The sequence below is a fragment of the Salvelinus alpinus genome, chromosome 1, assembly GCF_045679555.1.
Source record: "Salvelinus alpinus chromosome 1, SLU_Salpinus.1, whole genome shotgun sequence".
Lineage (NCBI taxonomy): Eukaryota > Metazoa > Chordata > Actinopteri > Salmoniformes > Salmonidae > Salvelinus > Salvelinus alpinus.
In genome coordinates this window covers 64443077-64461920 of record NC_092086.1, presented here as the reverse complement: position 1 = coordinate 64461920, position 18844 = coordinate 64443077, and positions in this window count along the sequence as shown.

The following is an 18844-nucleotide window of genomic DNA, read 5'->3' as shown; positions in this document are numbered from 1 at the left end:
CCCTCCCCTGCCCTCCTTTCGGACAATCTGACCACGACTCCATTTTGTTGCTCCCAGCCAATACACAGAAACTAATACAGGATACGCCCATGCTCAGGTCTGTTCAACGCTGGTCCGACCAATCGGATTTCACGCTTCAAGATTGCTTCGATCACGTGGACTGGGATATGTTCCGCATAGCGTCGGACAATAACATTCGGTGAGCGAGTTTATTAGCAAGTGCATCGGTGATGTTGTACCCACAGCGACTATTTAAACCTTCCCCAACCAGAAACCGTGGATTGATAGCAGCATTCATGCAAAACTGAAAGCGTGAACCACTGCTTTTAATCAGGGCAAGGCGACCGGAAACATGACCGAATACAAACAGTGTAGCTATTCCCTCCGCAAGGAAATCAAACAAGCTAAGCGTTAGTATAGAGACAAAGTGGAGTCGCAATTCAACGTCTCAGACACGAGAGGTATGTGGCAGGGTCTACAGTCATTCACGGACTATAAAAAGAAAACCAGCCCTGTCGCGGACCACGATGTCTTGCTCCCAGACAAACTTAACAACTTATTTGCTCGCTTTGAGGACAATACAGTGCCACCTACATGGCCCGCTACCAAAACCTGCGAGCTCTCCTTCACTGCAGCCAACGTGAGTAAAACATTTAAACGTGTTAACCCTCGCAAGGCTGCCGGCCCAGACGGCATCCCTAGCCACGTCCTCAGAGCATGCGCAGACCAGCTGGCTGGTGTGTTTACGGACCTATTCAATCAATCCTTATCCCAGTCTGCTGTTCCCACATGCTTCAAGAGGGTCACTATTGTTCCTGTACCCAAGAAAGCTAAGGTAACTGAGCTAAATGACTATCGCCCCGTAGCACTCACTTCCGTCATCATGAAGTGCTTTGAGAGACTAGTCAAGGACCATATCACCTCCACCCTACCTGACACCCTAGACCCACTCCAATTTGCTTGCCGCCCCAATAGGTCCACAGACGACGCAATCGCAATCACACTGCACACTGTCCTAACCCATCTGGACAAGAGGAATACCTATGTAAGAATGCTGTTCATCGACTACAGCTCAGCATTTAACACCATAGTACCCTCCAAACTCATCATTAAGGGTCTCGACCGCGCACTGTGCAACTGGGTCCTGGACTTCCTGACGGACCGCCCCCCACGTGGTGAGGGTAGGAAACAACATCTCCACCCTGCTGATCCTCAACACTGGGGCCCCACAAGGGTGTGCGTTCTCAGCCCTCTCCTGCACTCCCTGTTCACCCATGACTGTGTGGCCATGCACGCCTCCAACTCAATCATCATGTTTGCAGACGACACTACAGTGGTAGGCTTGATTACCAACAACGACGAGACCGACAACAGCAGAGGGAGCAGCCCCCTATCCACATCGACGGGACAGTAGTGGAGAAGGTGGAAAGTTTTAAGTTCATCGGCGTACACATCACAGACAAACTGAATTGGTCCACCCACACAGACAGCGTGGTGAAGATGGCGCAGCAGCGCCTCTTCAACCTCAGGAGGCTGAAGAAATTTGGCTTGTCACCAAAAACACTCACAAACCTTTACATATGCACAATCGAGAGCATCCTATCGGGCTGTATCACCGCCTGGTACGGCAACTGCTCCGCCCAGCACCGTAAGACTACAGAGGGTAGTGACGTCTGTACAACTCATCACCGGGGGCAAACTACCTGCCCTCCAGGACACCTACACCACCAGATGTCACAGAAAGACCAAAAAGATCATCAAGGACATCATCCACCCGAGCCACTGCCTGTTCACCCTGTTACCATACAGAAGGCGAGGTCAGTACAGGTGCATCAAAGCTGGGACCGAGAGACTGAAAAACAGCTTCTATCTCAAGGCCATCAGACTGTTAAACAGCCATCACTAACACATAGAGGATGCTGCCTACATACAGACTTGACGTCATTGGCCACTCTAACAAATGGATCACTAGTCACTTCATTTTTGCCACTTTAATAATGATGTTTACATATCTTGCACTACTCATCCCAAATGTATATACTGTATTTTATACCATTTATTGCAGCTTGCCTATGTCGTTCTGTCATTGCTCATCCATATATTGATATGTATATATTCTTATCCCATTCCTTTACTTAGATTTGTGTGTATTAGGTAGTTTTTGTGGAATTGTTAGATTACTTGTTAGATATTTCTGCACTGTCGGAACTAGAAGCACAAGCATTTCGCTACACTCGCAATAACATCTGCTAACCATGTGTATGTGACCAATAAAATTTGATTTGATTTGATTTTATGACTGAGCGAAACAGGCAGGAATGGGGGATCTATGACCCCAGATGACTGCCTGTGATCGGCTGACCCCATGGTGTTATGTATGAAGTGTGAAGTGTCAGTTTATGTCCCCTTAGGCTCAGGCAGGTGTGGGGTGTCTACTTGGTGCAGTTAGAAGTCACACAGAATTAGAAGTTGTGTCTCTGTACCAGTGCCAGAGAGAGGGTTTTCTACAATGACATTGTAATCAATAAATACATTCCTATTAGAGGATCATGCCAACACGGGCATGTTTGCAGGAAAGTATTGGCTTATTTCAGGCAAAGTGAGGTCTGCCTTTACCAGATATATTGCCCACAATGCGCCACACTGGGAAAATGCCTTCGGGGCCAATGTGGAGCCGATAATCAAAGGCGAATTGGTCTAATATTGACAACCTACATGGGGCCAATATTTGTAGACGTGCTTGCTGGGTATCCCTCCCATTGATAAACCATATGGGGAAAAAAGGTAAGCTAGTCAACTAGCCTCAAATACGTAACATAGTAAATGTAAATATGTGACACCCAAAAATAGTATGATATGTTATGTTTTGTATGATTACATAAAAGAGAAGGTTTCTTACTGTAAGCCAAAAAAACTAAAGGAGGGAGGCTGGTCGAGGAGGATAGGAGGGCACGTAATGGGAACATCTAGCAACCCAAAGGTTGTGTGTTCAAATCACACCACAGACAACTTTGGTATTTTAGCAACTTTGCAACTACTTACTACTTTTAACTACTTTGCAGCTACTTAGCAGGTCATCTAACCCTTCCCGCTAACCATAACCCTAACCTTGACCCATAACCCTAACTCCTAACCTTAACCCTAACCCCTTACCCTAACCTTAACCCCTATCCCTAACCCCCAGCTTAGCTAACGTTAACCACCTAACCACCTACAGTAGCTAACGTTAACCAAAACAAAGTGGAATTCGTATGATATGTTATACAGTATATTGCGAATTCGGAACATATCATACTAAATGGATGATGGATACCCATCAAATGAATACATAACATATGAAACATATCATACTGAGTGGAGGGAGACAGATTTACATTTACTATGTTATGTCTATCCCTAAGTCCAGGTTGCAGTAGTAGAAAACTGTACGAGGCACAGATGCAACATTAGGCTACCTGCTCTCAATTCTTTTGGAAAAAATACACATTTTGCCCATTAATCAAATAAACGACATGTCTTTTACTTATCAATGTAAACCCATTTTTTTATATTTATTCATCAAATTGAATTAACCAGTACATTATTAGCTAAACTAATGACCGACATCTATTTGGAGCTATTTCTAACAAAGTGATTACTTGGTGTGATAAGAATCCCTTCACCACCAAGGAAAGAAATCACAGAGATTCACATACAGCTGCATGGCACATGTGAAAGGCAGCGAGAGTATTACTTAAATCAAGCATGGCTGTGGGGAAAATCCTCTAAGTGCAACTGCCAGGGAGGCAGATGTGAAACCGCACAATATCTGTGAGATGTGAAAGAGCAGGAGTGTGGAGAGAGAGAGAGAGAACAGATGGAAAGTTCCACGGTACTGGAATTATGCTGAGACTCAGATTTTCAATTTAAAATGTGTGCCAAACAAACAACATTGAATTCAAAGTTTAACAAACCATACAACTCCATGCAAGAGGACTACTTCGAACAATTTACATAGAAAATGTCACAAAAACACATGTGCAGATGCAAAGTTTGGTAACCGAATTATGGTAAAATCCACCTCGGTTTTTTATGCGACCACATTTTCCAAAAATTCTATTAACTATCTTCTACGCATTAAGATTGAAAGATGTCTTGAGGAAGAATGGGGTGTCAGCTATGACATGACACCTTGAGTTTGAAAAAAATCTATCTTTGAAATACAGTAAGTTAAGTGGATTTACACCCTGTAACAGAATTACGATAACGGAATTACATCATGGGTCCCTGATCTGTACCACACATAAATCATTATGGATATCATTCTCTTCATGGTGATGTATCCTGAATAGGTACACAAAGGTAAACATGTGCAATATCATCCTTTGCATATTTGGATATTATTCTAATGAACTCCGCCCCCAAACAAGGCCAAATTTGGTTGGTCTGGACCAAATCTGAACCAATCATAGACGTCTATGTTTCACAAGTTTGGACAGTACAGCACATCACAGTAGAGTAGAGTTCAGTGCAGTAGAGTTCTGTATAGTACAGTAGAGTACAGTAGAGTAGAGTATATTATACTGTACTCTACTCTCGTGTAATCTAGTGTACTGTACTGAACTCTACTCTACTGTACTCTACTGAAATCTACTCTACTTCTATTTACTGTACTGTACTCTACTGTGCTTCACTGTACTGGACTGTAATTCTACTGTGCTGTCCAAACTTGTGAAACATAGACGTCAATGATTGGTTCAGATGTGGTCCGGTCACCAATCACGGACATCTTTGTTGAGCCAAATCAAGGCGGTCTGGAACGGACCAAAAATCTACATTTGTAGATATTGAAATCAAGGGCGGTCCGGACCAAAAAACGATATCTGTGTATCTTGAAAGACCAGAGTGGAGTGTCCAAAATTGAACTACTTTCCAACGTCCATGGACGTCCAGTGTCGGTCAGTGCTTTTACTGGTATCAGTAAAAACAGTACAACTAATTGATAGGCCTACCTTGTTACTTCTGTGAACCTTTCATGATCCTCCCTCATGTGAGAGAGAAATAAAAAATATCTTAAAGATATGTGGGGGGGTTTTGGTAACGGAATTACAAGGCACAAGGCATGTTTCTTAAACTTACAGAAGGCAAATCATTTCTCCAAAACTAAATATAAGTGTTGATATTAGCAAAAATATAAATGCAACATACAACAATTTCAACAATTTTACTGAATTGCAGTTCATATAAGAAAACCAAGCAATTTAAATAAATAAATTAGGCCCCAATCTATGGATTTCACATGACTGGGAATACAGATATGCATCGGTTAGCCACAGATATCTTAAAAAATACGGTAAGGGTGTGGATCAGAAAACCAGTCAGTATCTGGTATGACCACCATTTGCCTCATGCAGCGCGACACATCTCTTTCACATAGAGTTGATCAGTCTGTTGATTGTGGCCTGTGAAATGTTGTCCCACTCCTCTTCAATGGCTGTGTGAAGATGCTGGATATTGGCGGGAGCTGGAACACATTGTCGTACATGTCGATCCAGAGCATCCCAAACATGCTTAATGGGTGACATGTCTGGTGAGTATGAAGGCCATGGAAGAACTGGGACATTTTCAGCTTCCAGGAATTGTGTACAGATCCTTGCAACATGGGCTGTGCATTATCATGCTGAAACATGAGGCAATGGCGGCGGATGAATGGCATTACAATGGGCCTCAGGATCTCGCCACAGTATCTCTGTGCATTGAAATTGCCATCGATAAAATGTTATTGTGTCCGTTGTCCGTAGCTTTTGCTGCCCATACCATAACCCCACTCTGTTCACAACATTGACATACAAGCATGCCTACAAAATCTGCTTGGTACAGTTGAAACTGGGATTCATTCGTGAAGAGCACTCTTCTCTAGCGTGCCAGTGGACATTGAAGGTGAGCATTTGCTCGCTGAAGTCGGTTATGACACTGAACTGCAGTCAGGTCAAGACCCTGGTGAGGACGACGAGCACGCAGATGAGCTTCACTGAGATGGTATCTGACAGTTTGTGCAGAAATTCTTCTGTTGTGCGAACCCACAGTTCCATCAGCTGTCTGGTTGGCTGGTCCTAGACAATCCCGCAGGTTAAGAAGCTGGATGTGGCGGATCCTGGGCTGGCAGTACATCAGGGATGGACGTACTGCCAAAAACTCTAAAATGACTTTGGAGGCGGCTTATGGTAGAGAAATGAACAAGGAATTGTCTGGCAACAGCTCTGGTGGACATTCCTGCAGTCAGCATTCCAATTGCACGCTCCATCAGAACGTGAGACATCTTGGTATTGTGTTGTGTGACAAAACTGCACACTTTAGAATGGCCTTTTATTGTGGGTTTAGGGTCATAAAATGCGTGGCCATGCACGCCTCAAACTCAATCATCAAGATTACGGACGACACAACAGTAGTGGGCTTGATTACCAACAGTGACGAGACAGCCTACAGGGAGGAGGTGAGGGCACTCGGAGTGTGGTGTTAGGAAAACAACCTCTCACTCAACGTCAACAAAACAAGGGAGATAATCGCGGACTTCAGGAAACAGCAGAGGGAGCACCCCCCTATCCACATCACAGACAAACTGAAATCCACAGTGGAGAAGGTGTAAAGTTTTAAGTTCCTCAGCGTACACATCACAGACAAACTGAAATGGTCCACCCACACAGACAGTGTGGTGAAGAAGGCACACCAGCGCCTCTTCAACCTCAGGAGGCTGAAGAAATTTGGCTTGTCACCCATAATCCTGACAAACTTTTACAGATGCACAATCGAGAGCATCCTGCCGGGCTGTATCACAGCCTGGTACGGCAACTCCACCGCCCACAACCGCAAGACTCTCCAGAGGGTGGTGCGGTCTGCACAACGCATCACCGGGGGAAAACTACCTGCCCTCCAGGACACCTACAGCACCCGATGTCACAGGAAGGCCAAAAAGATCATCAAGGACATCAACCATCTGAACCACTGCCTGTTCACACCGCTATCACCCAGAAGGCCAGGTCAGTACAGGTGCATTAAATCTGTGACCAAGAGACTGAAAAACAGCTTCTATCTGAAGGCCATCAGACTGCTAAACAGCAATCACGAACTCAGAGAGGCTGCTGCCTACATTGAGACCCAATCACTGGCCACTTTAATAAATGGATCACTAGTCACTTTACACAATGCACTCTAAATAATGCCACAGTTAATGTTGACATATTTCACATTACTCATATCACATGTATATACTGTATTTTATACCATCTATTGCACCTTCCTATGCCGCTCGGCCATCGCTCATCCATATACTTACCTGTACATATTCTCATTCACCCATTTAGATTTGTGTGAATTAGGTAGTTGTTGGGGAACTGTTAGATTACTTGTTAGATATTACTGCACTGTCGGAACTAGAAGCACAAGCCTTCCGCTAAACTCGCATCAACATCTGTTAGCCATGTGTATGTGACAAATACAATTTGATTTGATTTGAAATATTGTGCGGATGATGTGCGGGCAGGTGGATGGCAGGCGGGTGGGTTGAATAAAGAGAAAACAAAAAATCCGTAAATGTATTATTCTTGTGCAATTTATATCTATAGACTACATGGAGGGTTTTCTTTCATTATTTTAGGCTATCTGGCATTAGTGCTTAAGCCTAAGCTTTAGAGCTTAACTGGAGTTATACACGCAGACGACAAATGTTTTTTGGAATGGACAGGAAAAGTTCATGTCATCCGCTGAGGCAAAAAAAGGACAATGTCAGAGTTTAGTTCAATGAGAGAATAGCAGTGAAATGGAGAGTTGAAAATAAAGAGAAGGGAGGGCCAGAAAAGTAATGTTTGGGAAAGATTTGGTGAAGTGGTACAGAGGATGATAGCAGTGTCTCTATGTTATGTGTGATTGTGAGGCGCTATTCAAATTCGACAGTCACAAGACGGGGACTTCAAATTGGCCTATGGCACGTCAAGGGAACTGTAGCCTACTGTTTAGATGGTTTAAATGGAAACTGAAATCTGGACACTGACTGTGGGTTTATAACCTCTCACATTGCTGAAATATCAACTCCTGCAGAATTAAAAGATTCTTGCAAAAATTATACACCAATTCTAGGCAAAATTTGGACTCGGGAACAAGAGAAATATGATGCATTTCTTTCAGCATCTTGAGAGAAAGCGAATGCGCACTTAGATACCGTCTGTAGCGGTTCTATCTTTATCAGCGTCATAAAAGCTGATAGTATTTAAACCACATAAAATAGGCTACGTATCCAAGCCAAACTGAAGTCTTATCAGAAACGTGTTGGTCGTTTTCACATGCAACTTCTATTTCCTTACAATCGGTCAAACTGATGTCACTTGGAAATGTCTTTTTTTCCCCTGGAGTTACTGCATTTTATCCATAAATGTCTTTGCTGGATTGAAAGAAGCAGGAGATTACAGAGGAAACTTGACCAATGTCAACTAGATTGAAGCATTCACTTTATCGTTTTATGACATTATTCTGTTGAGAAAGGGTTTATTTAGTCTTCTAGGGCAACTTACAGTACACTGAGTGTAGAAAACATTAAGAACATGACAGACTGACATAGATTGACCAGGTGAATCCAGGTGAAAGCTATGATCCCTTATACAGTTGAAGTTGGAAGTTTACATACACCTAGGTTGGAGTGATTAAAACTTGTTTTTCACCACTCCACAAATTTTTTGTTAACAAACTATAGTTCTGGCAAGTCGGTTAGGCCATCTACTTTGTGCATGACACAAGTCATTTTTCCAACAATTGTTTACAGACAGATTATTTCACTTATAATTCACTGTATCACAATTCCAGTGGGTCAGAAGTTTACATACACTAAGTTGACTGTGCCTTTAAACAGCTTGGAAAATTCCAGAAAATGATGTCATGGCTTTAGAAGCTTCTAATAGGCTAAGTGACATCATTGGAGTCAATTGGAGGTGTACCTGTGGATGTATTTCAGATCCTACCACCTCGGTGCCTCTTTGCTTGACATCATGGGGAAATATAAAGAAATCAGCCAAGAATGTAGACCTCCACAAGTCTGGTTCATCCTTGAGAGCAATTTCCAAACGCATGAAGGTACCACGTTCATCTGTACAAACAATAGTACGCAAGTCTAAACACCATGGGACCACGCAGCCGTCATACCGCTCAAGAAGGAGACGCCCTCTGTCTCCTAGAGATGAACGTACTTTGGTGCGAAAAGTGAAAATCAACCCCAGAACAACAGCAAAGGACCTTGTGAAGATGCTGGGGGAAACAGGTACAAAAGTATCCACAGTAAAACGAGTCCTATATCGACATAACCTGAAAGGCCACTCAGCAAGGAAGAAGCCACGGCTCCAAAACCACCATAAAAAAGCCAGACGACGGTTTACAACTCCACATGGGGACAAAGATCGTACTTTGTGGAGAAATGTCCTCTGGTCTGATGAAACAAAAATAGAAGTGTTTGGCCATAATGACCATCGTTATGTTTGGAGGAAAAAGGGGGAAGCTTGCAAGCTGAAGAACACCATCCCAACCATGAAGAACGGGGGTGGCAGCATCATGTTGTGGGGGTGCCGTGTGGCTCAGTTGGTAGAGCATGGCGCTTGCAACGCCAGGGTTGTGGGTTCATTCCCCACGGGGGGACCAGGATGAATATGTATGAACTTTCCAATTTGTAATTTGTAAGTCGCTCTGGATAAGAGCGTCTGCTAAATGACTTAAATGTGCTTTGCAGGAGGGACTGGTGCACTTCACAAAATAGATGGCATCATGAGAATGATAATTATGTGGATATATTGAAGCAACATCTCAAAACATCAGTCAGGAAGTTAAAGCTTGGTTGCAAATGGGTCTTCCAAATGGACAATGACCCCAAGCATACGTCCAACGTTGTGGCAAAATGGCTTAAGGACAACAAAGTCAAGGTATTGGAGTGGCCATCACAAAGCCCTGACCTCAATCCCATAGAACATTTGTGGGCAGAACTGAAAAAGCGTGTGCTAGCAAGGAGGCCTACAAACCTAACGCAGTTACACCAGCTCTGTCAGGAGGAATGGGCCAAAATTCACCCAACGTATTGTGGGAAGGTTGTGGAAAGCTACCTAAAACGTTTGACCCAAGTTAAACATTAAACAATGTAAAGGCAATGCTACCAAATACTAATTGAGTGTATGTAAACTTCTGACCCACTGGGAATGTGATGAAAGAAATAAAAGCTGAAATAAATCATTCTCTCTACTATTATTCTGACATTTCACATTCTTAAAATAAAGTGATGATCCTAACTGACCAAAAAAGTTAATTTTTACTAGGATTTTGTTACCTTACATCCTTTTTCTCTACACACAATACACCATAATGACAAAGCAAAAACAGGTTTGTAGACATCGTTGCAAAAAATGGAAATATCACATTTACATAAGTATTCAGACCCTTTACTCAGTACTTTGTTGAAGCACATTTGGCAGCGATTACGGCCTTGAGTCTTCTTGGGTATGACGCAACAAGCTTGGCACACCTGTATTTAGGGAGTTTCTCCCATTCTTCTCTGCAGACCCTCTCAAGCTCTGTCAGGTATGATGAGGAGCTTTACTGCACAACTATTTTCAGGTGTTGAATCGGGTTCAAGTCCGGGCTCTGGCTGGGAAACTCAAGGACATTCAGAGACTTGTCCTTATGCCACTCCTGCTTTGTCTTGGCTGTGTGCTTAGGGTCGTTGTCCTGTTGGAAGCTGAACCTTCGCCCCAGTCTGAGGTCCTGAGTGCTCTGGAGCAGGTTTTCATCAATGATCTCTCTGTACTTTGCTCCATTCATCTTTCCCTCGATCGTGACTGGTCTCCCAGTCCCTGCCGCTGAAAATACTTAGTTTGGCCGGGCAGCCAGCCTTAGGAAGACTCTTGGTTGTTCCAAACTTCTTCCATTTAGGTATGATGGCCACTATGTTCTTGGGGACCGTAAATGCTGCAGACAATTTTTGGTAGCCTTCCCCAGATCTGTGCCTCGACATAATCCTGTCTCGGAGCTCCATGGACAATTCCTTCAACCTCACGGCTTGATTTTTGCACACATTGTATATAGATTGTATATAGATTCTCTTTTTTCTACCATGTTATTGACTTGTTTATTGTTTACTCCATGTGTAACTCTGTGTTGTTGTCTGTTCACACTGCTATGCTTTATCTTGGCCAGGTCGCAGTTGCAAATGAGAGCTTGTTCTCAACTAGCCTACCTGGTTAAATAAAGGTGAAATAAAAAAAGTAAAACATTTTTTTGCTCTGACATGCACTGTCAACTGTAGGGCCTTATATAGACAGGTGTGTACCTTTCCAAATCATGTCCAATCAATTGAATTTACCACAGGTGGACTCCAATCAAGTTGAAGAAACATCTCAAGGATGATCAATGGAAACAGGATGCACCTGAGCTCAATTTCATAGCAAAGGGTCTGAATACTAATGTAAATATGACATTTCTGTTAGATTTCTAAAAATAAAATAGCAAAAAAGAAAAACTATTTTAGAATTAGGCTGTAACGTAACAAAATGTTGAAGTCAAGGGGTCTGAATACTTTCCGAATGCACTTATAGTCAGGCTGTTGCTGACAGGTTACAGTTACGGGCGGGTGCCGGTGAACAAACAGCTGACCTTCCAACATCCGGCGCCGAAACGAGATGGCCGCCTCGCTTCGCGTTCCTTGGAAAATATGCAGTATTTTGTTTTTTTATGTGTTATTTCTTACATCGGTACCCCAGGTAATCTTAGGTTTCATTACATACAGTCGGGAGGAACTACTGAATATACGATTAACGTCAACTCATCATCGTTCCTACCAGGAATATGACTTTCCCGAAACGGATCCAGTGTTTTGCCTTCCACCCAATACAATGGATCTGATCCCAGCCGGCGACCCTGTGCGACGCCGTAAAAGGGGCAAACGAGGCGGTCTCCTGGCCAGGCTTCGGAGACGGGCACATCGCGCTCCACTCCCTAGCATACTACTCGCCAATGTCCAGTCTCTTGACAATAAGGTTGATGAAATCCGAGCACGGGTAGCATTCCAGAGAGACATCAGGGATTGCAACGTGCTCTGCTTCACGGAAACATGGCTAACTCAAGAGACGCTAACGGAGTCGGTGCAGCCAGCTGGTTTCTTCATGCATCGCGCCGACAGAAACAAACATCTTTCTGGTAAGAAGAGGGGCGGGGGGGTATGCCTTATGATTAACGAGACGTGGTGTGATCATCATAACAACACACAGGAACTCAAGTCATTCTGTTCACCTGATCTAGAACTCCTCACAATCAAATGTCGACCGCATTATCTACCAAGGGAATTCTCTTCGGTCATAATCACAGCCGTATATATTCCCCCCCAAGCAGACACATCGATGGCCCTGAACGAACTTTATCTGACTCTTTGTAAACTGGAAACCACACACCCTGAGGCTGCATTCATCGTAGCTGGGGATTTTAACAAGGCTAATCTAAAAACAAAACTCCCTAAATTCTATCAGCATATCGATTGTGCTACCAGGGCTGGAAAAACCCTAGATCATTGTTATACTAATTTCCGCGACGCATATAAGGCCCTCCCCCGCCCCCCTTTCGGAAAAGCTGACCACGACTCCATTTTGTTGATTCCAGCCTACAAACAGAAACTAAAACAACAAGCTCCCGCGCTCAGGTCTGTTCAACGCTGGTCCGACCAATCTGATTCCACGCTTCAAGACTGCTTCGATCACGCGGATTGGAATATGTTCCGCATTGCGTCCAACAACAATATTGACGAATATGCTGATTCGGTGAGCGAGTTCATTAGGAAGTGCATTGACGATGTCGTACCCACAGCAACGATTAAAACATTCCCAAACCAGAAACCGTGGATTGACGGCAGCATTCGCGTGAAACTGAAAGCGCGAACCACTGCTTTTAACCAGGGCAAGGTGACCGGAAGCATGACCGAATACAAACAGTGTAGCTATTCTCTCCGCAAGGCAATCAAACAGGCTAAGTCCCAGTACAGAGACAAAATCGAGTCGCAATTCAACAGCTCAGACACAAGAGGTATGTGGCAGGGTCTACAGTCAATCACGGATTACAAAAAGAAAACCAGCCCCGTCGCGGACCAGGATGTCTTGCTCCCAGACAGGCTAAACAACTTTTTTGCCCGCTTTGAGGACAATACAGTGCCACTGACACGGCCCCCTACCAAAACCTGCGGGCTCTCCTTCACTGCAGCCGAGGTGAGTAAAACATTTAAACGTGTTAACCCTCGCAAGGCTGCAGGCCCAGACGGCATTCCCAGCCGCGTCCTCAGAGCATGCGCAGACCAGCTGGCTGGTGTGTTTACGGACATATTCAATCAATCCTTATCCCAGTCTGCTGTTCCCACATGCTTCAAGAGGGCCACCATTGTTCCTGTTCCCAAGAAAGCTAAGGTAACTGAGCTAAACGACTACCGCCCCGTAGCACTCACTTCCGTCATCATGAAGTGCTTTGAGAGACTAGTCAAGGACCATATCACCTCCACCCTACCGGACACCCTAGACCCACTCCAATTTGCTTACCGACCCAATAGGTCCACAGACGACGCAATCGCAACCACACTGCACACTGCCCTAACCCATCTGGACAAGAGGAATACCCATGTGAGAATGCTGTTCATCGATTACAGCTCAGCATTTAACACCATAGTACCCTCCAAACTCGTCATCAAGCTCGAGACCCTGGGTCTCGACCCCGCCCTGTGCAACTGGGTCCTGGACTTCCTGATGGGCCGCCCCCAGGTGGTGAGGGTAGGTAACAACATCTCCACCCCGCTGATCCTCAACACTGGGGCCCCACAAGGGTGCGTTCTGAGCCCTCTCCTGTACTCCCTGTTCACCCACGACTGCGTGGCCATGCACGCCTCCAACTCAATCATCAAGTTTGCGGATGACACTACAGTGGTAGGCTTGATTACCAACAACGACGAGACGGCCTACAGGGAGGAGGTGAGGGCCCTCGGAGTGTGGTGTCAGGAAAATAACCTCACACTCAACGTCAACAAAACAAAGGAGATGATTGTGGACTTCAGGAAACAGCAGAGGGAGCACCCCCCTATCCACATCGACGGGTCAGTAGTGCAGAAGGTGGAAAGTTTTAAGTTCCTCGGTGTACACATCACGGACAAACTGAATTGGTCCACCCACACAGACAGCGTCGTGAAGAAGGCGCAGCAGCGCCTCTTCAACCTCAGGAGGCTGAAGAAATTCGGCTTGTCACCAAAAGCACTCACAAACTTCTACAGATGCACAATCGAGAGCATCCTGTCGGGCTGTATCACCGCCTGGTACGGCAACTGCTCCGCCCACAACCGTAAGGCTCTCCAGAGGGTAGTGAGGTCTGCAGAACGCACCACCGGGGGCAAACTACCTGCCCTCCAGGACACCTACACCACCCGATGTCACAGGAAGGCCATAAAGATCATCAAGGACAACAACCACCCAAGCCACTGCCTGTTCACCCCGCTATCATCCAGAAGGCGAGGTCAGTACAGGTGCATCAAAGCAGGGACCGAGAGACTGAAAAACAGCTTCTATCTCAAGGCCATCAGACTGTTAAACAGCCACCACTAACATTTAGCGGCCGCTGCCAACATACTGACTCAACTCCAGCCACTTTAAAAATGGGAATTGATGGAAATTATGTAAAAATGTACCACTAGCCACTTTAAACAATGCCACTTAATATAATGTTTACATACCCTACATTACCCATCTCATATGTATATACTGTACTCTATATCATCTACTGCATCTTGCCATCTTTATGTAATACATGTACCACTAGCCACTTTAAACTATGCCACTTTATGTTTACATACCCTACAGTACTCATCTCATATGTATATACCGTACTCTATACCATCTACTGCATCTTGCCTATGCCGTTCTGTACCACCACTCATTCATATATCTTTATGTACATATTCTTTATCCCTTTACACTTGTGTGTGTATAAGGTAGTAGTTGTGGAATTGTTAGGTTAGATTACTTGTTGGTTATTACTGCATTGTCGGAACTAGAAGCACAAGCATTTCGCTACACTCGCATTAACATCTGCTAACCATGTGTATGTGACTAATAAAATTTGATTTGATTTGATTTGACCTGCACACCACTAGTATCTATGTCTTAATTTCCCCAAAATATAGACTCTTGCCCACTGGGCAAAAACTGGTTGAATCAACATTGTTTCCAAGTCATTGAAAAAAACTAAACAATATAATGAAACTGAGTGGATTTTTTAAAGTCGTCAAGGTAAGGGAATTTTGTATTTTTATCACCCAACTTTGAACCTAAATCTAATGGCATGGTGAATTTCTTTGTTGATTTCACCTTGAATTCACGTTAGTTGACAACTCAATCAAATGTAAATTATTGAACTGACGCCTGTGCCCAGTGGGAAGTCTCTTTAATTTGACATCCAATTTTAAATGCTCCTCTGAACTTCACATTTATGCTCATGCGCCCTTTTACATGGAAATGGCCAGATCTAGGAAGCCGGTGCTCATTCATCTTTGGGTGGTGATACGTTAACGAGATCACGCTATTCTCCTCTTATTGCAGCTCATGAGATTACACTGTTCCCCTCTTATAGCAGGTCATCGATTTATGCCAGACAACGTCGCTCTCAAAGCGCACTGATCCAGAACTGGAGTCACTCCCTTTAAAACCATTAGCACACTTTCCCCCTATCAGTGCTCTGTTATCAATACACCTTGGCCTCACTCTTTAAAGGGGTAGTGGGGAAAGAGGAATTATCTTCAGAATTGTGCTACTGCTTTATTCAATACATTTTGTGTGGATTTCTAAGCGAACATGTCGAGAAATAATAGACATAGTTGCCATTGTAACAAGTTCATATTGATTCCTCGTGAGAGTTTTTAGGGAATAATTAGAGATTACCACATCAGCAGGAGCAGTAGGACTTGCGACAAACTTACATTTCAGGTCAGTGTGAGATTGTCAGAGCTAGCTATCAAATATTTGACAAACACCACCAATAAAAGTCCTCATCTGTTTCCATGGGAACTCAGAGAATTGGGCTTGAGCCCAGACACATGCAGAGAGAGAGAGAGGCAATACCAAGATCAAGTACCTGATAGAAATTGTTGTCAGTGTTTTCTAGTCCCAAAGTATGTACTTTAGTTTTTCTAATCACAATAACTGCATTGTACACAATATTATTGTTCTTGTAGGTATGACTTTATCTACTTGATCTCACTGATTAACTGTTGTCAAAGGGGAAACTTCACATTATCCCGCCACAAGTAGTGGCTGTAATGCATTTTCTGGGCTTAAAAATGGTGGATAGCTATTCCACAAATAGCGCCTCAACGATTCCCAGAATAAGGTGATTAGTGGAACGAACGTTTTAGAGAGATTGGAACAGAGGAAGAAGTGACTCATTTGATTAATTAGATATAAAAGCATTCTTCTGACCATAATGCTAGGGTATGCTGTAATGGTCCATTTCATTTCATTTATTATATTTATTTGACCTATCTGCTCAACGATATGTATAACAGTATGAAATATACTGTAATTCTGCATTAAAACTTATATCAAAAAGTGTACGCTTTTTGAAAGAGAAAGGCGGGAAATTACCTTCCTGTTTTTCTCTTTTTCCATGCTAAAGAGGATAGCAGTGACCTACACATCACAAAGCTCAATGTTGTGGTGGAACAGACCACAGGCCGATTGGTGTGGCTGTGGCGAATAGCTCCACTCCGCAGGTGTAAGGTTACCTCAGGGAGCTGCACTCAGAGGATATTCTATCCTAATGTGTCTGGAGAGAGCAACTCACCCTCAAACACATACCTCATAGCAGAGGAACCACGTGTAAAGTCAGTGACCTTATACCTACGCTGTCATTACTTGCATTTTTTTTCTACAGAAGAGCTATTAATTATGACTAAAGTTAAAGAGCACAGGAGACATCTGCACTTCTTTTTTTTGTTGGAGAGATAATTATCTAGTCTTACTCTAAGTATGTCTTCAGAGGGTCGCGATGGTAGCATTTCTGTCTGCCTATTGACTCAAAAACTCTACTGGTTAGTTATTATGCGTTGTACAACACGGTGTTCCTCTTGTGGAATGCTCAAACCAGATGAAAGTGCAGTGAGTGAGGAGGCCTATTCACGTTGAAGTGTACCGATGGTCAAAGCAGCAAACAAAGTCTTTCCATTTTCACAATGTGACTTCCTGATGACCTTCGTGGTGTGTATGTTCCTAATGTGTTTGTTTATGATGAGTCAACAAACTGCCCGCTGAATCCACCTCATTCAAAGCCTCCACTTCAGAGGGCAAGAGCACTGCAATGCTGCTTTCTGATGCTGTTTTGCTTTGACAGTGGGCGAAACGATCTTAGTCCCAATTTGTTGTGATGTTTTGAAGTGGAGGGCTTGATTATACTGGATTGATCATACTTGAAGTAACTTATAATTCCTTATCACTTTGTTTTCAAAGAGGAAGTGAAATCCTTCAGATCCATGTGAAGACAAAAGTGAATGCCCTGCTGCTGTTTTGTCAGCCTCTGGTTCAGTACACATGTTGTTCATGACTCGTTTCAAGTGACTGAGAATTTAATTGCTTCCTTGTGTACAGTATTCAATATGTCAGGTCTGACATTTCGGTTACTTGAGAGTCAATAACTTTTTGTTATGGTCTCTTTAATCGTCCCCTCCCCGTTTTTATTTGTATTTCAATCTGTCCCCTGGCCTCCAGTGACTCCAGGCCTCTCCCAACTGGGATACCAAGTCCCCACATCTGGCTTCTCCTCTGGACCTTGCTGGGCAGGTTGTGTGTGTGTGTCTTTCTGTCTTTCTGTCTGTTTTTCTATCTGTCTGTCTGACTAGTCCTGGGACCAAGCTCTCTCTTCCTCCAATGGTGCACAGCCTTGATGTGTGGCACATCCAGTCCCCGTTCCTCACTTCCGTCCATGTGGCTCCATGGTTGAGTGTTGATTATTCCCCATCTCTCAGTGGCTGCTGTTGCTGCTCTCCACTGGGGGCCTGATCTCCTTCCGCCACATAACTGTGTTTCTGTTTCTGCTGAGGAATGTGAGAAGCAATGTTTAGATTTACATCATTTGGTTTTTCCATCCAGTTTGCCACTGAGGTGTACTGGTTGTCAGCTTGAGGCTCTTGAGGGCACCCTGATCTGACACATCCAGACAGGCATTGTATTGCGTTGTCTGTCTGTCACAAACACAATGAACTGGGTGGTAGTAACATTATAGAGTCAACAATTAATCGTAAAAAAATTATATTGGTTTAGTATCTTCATTCTGTAAATGAACTGTGAAATTAAAGTTTAATAGAAGTTGATGTTACAGGCAGAATTAAGCATATGGACATGTTAAAGCACATTCTGTACAGCTGAGCAACAGACCCTCAGGGTTACACTTCAAAAGCTCATTGACTTTGACCCTAAAAATAACTTGTACTTTGCATAACTATTTCAAAAAAGGCAGTGTTACCTGTTGCCGTGCAACATAAAATATCTTTGGCTTTCCTGACAGAAATCATCAGTACACTATGTAGACTACGGTGTAGTTGCCTAACGTTCCATCTTTTTTAACACACATTTCCCAGGAAGACGAACTTGCAGTCAATACTTGCCCATCAAACGCTCACTGTATAGTGCTGCCATCATGTGGGAAAAAATTTAATTGCATCTTCTTTTTTAAACTTTATTTAATTTATTTAAGGCATGTCAGTTAAGAACAAATTATTATTTTCAATGACGGCCTACCAAAATTCAAAAGGCCACACATACAGTTGAAGTCG